The sequence below is a fragment of the Salvelinus sp. IW2-2015 genome, unplaced genomic scaffold, assembly GCF_002910315.2.
Source record: "Salvelinus sp. IW2-2015 unplaced genomic scaffold, ASM291031v2 Un_scaffold4817, whole genome shotgun sequence".
NCBI classification, from domain to species: Eukaryota; Metazoa; Chordata; class Actinopteri; order Salmoniformes; family Salmonidae; genus Salvelinus; species Salvelinus sp. IW2-2015.
The window spans coordinates 28,643-33,912 of NW_019946086.1; positions in this window are offsets into that span (position 1 = coordinate 28,643).

The window sequence follows — 5,270 nt, forward strand, 5'->3', positions numbered from 1 at the left end:
GAAAAACTCTTTCTGATTGGCTGGGCCTGGCTGCCAAGTGGGTGGGCCTATGCCTTCCAAGGCATTTTAGCCAAGAGAGACGGCATGCATAGCATTGATATTAGTCCTCTGATTACAGTAGAGCAAGACAGTAACCTCTTAAAAGTCTTGTTTTGAATGCTTCATGATGCAATAACTATTTATCACATGCGCCGAATACAACTGGTGTAGACTTTACAATGAAAAGCTTGCTTTTGCGCCCTTATCAACGACGCAGTTGAAAAATAATAGTATAAATAAAATAATAATAATAATAGAATAGGCGTTATGAATACACCCCCGTTCTTTTGGTTTCTGATATTTACATTCAGTCAGCAAGAGCATGCTGTAGTAGTTTAATAAAATGCTCTACATAAGTATACAACAAGCTATTGTAGACCTAGTCTCGCTTTTCTTGGGACTCCAGGAGATAAAGAGAAATTATTAGGAATAATATGAAATGACAGTCAGTTTAGGATAAACATATCTCTCGCAATAAAGGAAGACAACAATTCGTAGGCATACAGATAGTCCAGCCGTATATCTCACTGGTCATCCCTAAAGCCAACACCTCTTTGGCCGCCTTTCCTTCCAGTTCTCTGCTGCCAATGACTGGAACAAATTGCAAAAATCGCTGAAGTTTGCGTCTTATATCTCTGTGACGTAGAAGTCCGCCACTGGCCGCGGGCAACATTTGGTACTTTAACGCACGCACACATTCATCACTCCTCTCTGCTCCGTTATCAGATAAGTTAACAATGTGGGTCGACACACAAGTTAACTTCTCTATCTTAGTATATACATTTCACACTTACGTCAGTAACCGGTTATGATATAAAGAAATAAACAGACAAGTGTTCATATTTAATATAAGTAATATTTATGATACTTATCGATGTTATGGATGAGCGCATTGTTTGTTCTGTTCCTCTCTCTCTCCATCTCTGTAGCTTCCGGGTATGCTGGATAAGGACCCGAGCTAAGGGAATTGGGCTGAATTAGTGCCTGTCCCGAATGGCTCATTAATGTAAATGGGCATATTGAAAGACAYWRTGTCAGTAGGGATGTAATTTTGTAAATGTTAGATTGGGATATTGTTTCATAAAAAAACGTGTTGCAATGTACATACTTTCTGTTTAGTTGAATGGAAAATGTAGGTTTGAATAGGTAATTGCTTAATTAATTAGTGTTAATTGTTCTGAGGGGAGGGGCTACCCCTACAAAAGGAGCCTCTCTTTCAGTTCATGGAGAGGCATTTTGGATTGAGCTATTGATGGGGCAGCATTGTGTTAAGCTGTCCCATAAGGTAGACGTTGGATGGCAGTACTGTTGTTCTTGTTCCGGAATCACTATGTAAATAAACACCCAAGCACAGAAGAACCTTTGCGGCTCCGCCATCTTTTTTATTTTGATAGAGGTTAGGTTTTCCAGTTTAGCCTTCTGGCCTACTCTACGTGATAATCTCCCTCACTAACTTTAAGCATCTGCTATCTGAACAGCTTACCCATCGTTGCAGCTGTACACAGCCCATCTGTAAATAGCCCATCCAACTAGCTACCTCATCCCCATAATGTTTTTATTTACCTTTTTTGCTCTTTTGCACACCAGTATTTCTACTTGCACATCATCTGCACATCCATCACTCCAGTGTTAATTTGCTAAATTGTAATTACTTCACTACTATGGCCTATTTATTGCCTTACCTCCTTACTCCATTTGCACACACGGTTTATAGATTTTTCTATTGTGTTATTGACTGTACTTTTGTTTATCCCATGTGCAACTCTGTGTTTTTTGTCGCACTGCTTTGCGTTATCTTGACCAGGTCGCAGTTTTAAATGAGAACTTTTTTCAACTGGCCTACCTGGTTAAATAAAGGTTAAATAATTTAAAAAAATAATAAATCCACATGGACTGTTGTCCTCCCCATTGGTGCTATCAGAAGTGTGACCATGGTCATCTCTCACAGGGAATTATCAGTTACTAGTTCTGACATGTACAGAACTAGTAACTGATAATTCCCTGTGAGAGATGACCATGGTCATAGTAATTACATAGAGGATAGTAATGGATGTACAGAACTAGTAACTGATAATTCCCTGTGAGAGATGACCATGGTCATAGTAATTACGTAATGGATGTACAGAACTAGTAACTGATAATTCCCTGTGAGAGATGACCATGTTAGCAACTGCTCCAACACCCAATTTAATCCATTCACTTTTTTCCACATTGAGGAATCATCTCCTTTCGACTCCAAAATTCCATTGAACGTTTCTAGATTCTTCAACAGAGAGAGTGCAGAGAAACCCTGTAACGGCATTCTTCTTCCTCCTCTGATGAGGAGTAGTAGGAAGGATCGGAAGACCAATGCGCAGCACGTATCCATAATGACTTTTAATGAGAATGAATACGATAAAATACAAACTAACAAAGTGAAACAAAATGAAAACCGAAACAGTCCCGTAACGTGAAACACACAAACACTAAACAGGAAATAACCACCCACGAAACTCAGGTGKAAAAAGGCTACCTAAGTATGATTCTCAATCAGAGACAACTAACGACACCTGCCTCTGATTGAGAATCATACCAGGCCAAACGAAAAAAACAACATAGACAAACGAACATAGATAACCCACCCAACTCACGCCCTGACCACACTAAAACAAAACATAGATAACCCACCCAACTCACGCCCTGACCACACTAAAACAAAACATAGATAACCCACCCAACTCACGCCCTGACCACACTAAAACAAAGAAATAACAAAAGAACTAGGGTCAGAACGGGACAAACCCTTCAATTATTGAGGACTTTTTTCATCAGCTGTGGTCCTTAAGTAATTGTGCAACACCATGCTTGTTGTTGTGATAAACCACAGATTTTGTTGGCGCTTTCAAGACAACTGGGAACTCGAGGACAAATCAAGACGTCAGTGATCTTCAGGTCGGAAAGTTGGAGCTCTAGAAAGATGCTTGAGTTTCCGACTGAATTCAGAGTTGGATGACAGTTCAAAACGATTTTCCCAGTCGGAGCCAGTTCTTTTCCCAGAACTCTCAGTTGTCTTGAACACACTGAAGTCTGAAATTTCCCAAGTTCCCAGTTGTTTTGAACGCAGCATTTCTACCACTGTTCTTGTTGGGCGCTAGCTCCCCATTTTATCACTACAAGCGCTATTTGATTCACCAGATAATCTACACACCCACGTTCTGAATATGTCAAGGACAAAGAGGGACGGATCAAACAGCCAATGGATAGGTAAAACGAAATGCTCGGCCAGCTGGGCTCAGCAAGGATAATGAGCTAGAGAGAGCAGGGTTGTACACAAGTTACACATTTTATTTATTTAATTTCACCTTTATTTAACTAGGCAAGTCAGTTAAGAACAAATTCTTATTTACAATGACGCGCTATCAAAGTGCGTGTGTCTACTAGCGGATGGTGACTGGGGGATTTAAAAATTAAGATAGAATCGAAGTACTAATATGTAAATATAGGATCAAAACACACACTACAACAAGAGAGACAACCCACACAACATAAATTAGAGACGCTAAGACATAACAATATAGCAATGGCAGTCAACGAACGATAAGCACAGTGCCATAGTCGGTAATGCAACAACAACATAACAACAACATGGTAGCAACACAACATGGTAGCAGCACAAAACATGGTACAAACATTATTGGGCACAGACAACAGCACAAAGGTCAAGAAGGTAGACACAACAATACATCACACAAAGCAGCCACAACTGTCAGTAAGAGTGTCYATGATTGAGTCTTTGAATGAAGAGATTGAGATAAAATTGTCCAGTTCGAGTGTTTGTTGCAGCTCGTTCCAGTCGCTAGCTGCAGTGAACTGAAAAGAGGAGCGACCCAGGGATGTGTGTGCTTTGGGGACCTTCAACAGAATGTGACTGGCAGAACGGGTGTTGTATGTGGAGTATGAGGGCTGCAGTAGATATCTCAGATAGGGGGGAGTGAGGCCTAAGAGGGTTTTATAAATAAGCATCAACCAGTGGGTCTTGCGACGGGTATACAGAGATGACCACTTTACAGAGGAGTAGAGTGAAGTGCAGTGATGTGTCCTATAAGGAGCATTGGTGGCAAATCTGATGGCCAAATGGTAAAGAACATCTAGCCTCTCGAGAGCACCCTTACCTGCCGATCTATAAATTATGTCTCTACACATAGTAGAATTCAATAACTAAATTCCAAAATGCTGACAAATACTGACATTTTATCTATTACAAATTACATGACCCTCCCCTCGACGAAATAAAAAAACTAAACACTCCCCCTGACTGAAAATGAAAAAGCATGACCCTCCCCATTTTCCTACGGGTAACAATTGCGTAAATTTCGACCAGTCCCTAAACACTTCAACATGAATGTGGATGCTACTATGATTACGGATAATCCGGAATGAATCATGATTAGTGAGAAAGTTAGATGCACAAATATCATACCCCCYCAAAAATGCTAACCTCCCCTGTTATTGTAATGGTGAGAGGTTAGCATGTCTTGGCGGTATGATATAAAATGCTAACCTCCCCTGTTATTGTAATGGTGAGAGGTTAGCATGTCTTGAGGGTATGATATAAAATGCTAACCTCCCCTGTTATTGTAATGGTGAGAGGTTAGCATGTCTTGGCGGTATGATATAAAATGCTAACCTCCCTGTTATTGTAATGGTGAGAGGTTAGCGTGTCTTGAGGGTATGATATAAAATGCTAACCTCCCCTGTTATTGTAATGGTGAGAGGTTAGCATGTCTTGAGGGTCTGATATTTGTGTGTCTAACTTTCTCACTCATTATTCACGATTCATTACGGATTATCCACATTAATGTAGAAGTGTTTAGAAACATATTCTATTAAAAGTTACAATAAAAGTTACTCCAAAATGACACTACATTATTTACCATTAATTTCTATTGGGCACAAAATATTTGGAAACGCAACCAAAACAAACAGCAAATGCATCCAACATTTTTTTGGAGTCAAAAGCTTGATGTAGTCATTGCTTTTTATGAAAATTGGGACCAAATACTTCACTTTTCCCTACTTTAATACACATATAACTGAATTTGTCCCAATACTTTTGGGCCCCTAAAATGGGGGACTATGTACAAAAAGTGCTGAAAATAGCCTTAAATGAAAGCTGACAGTCTGTACTTTATATMATTTAAAATCCAAAGTGCTGGAGTACAGAGCCAAAACAACATATTTGTCACTGTCCC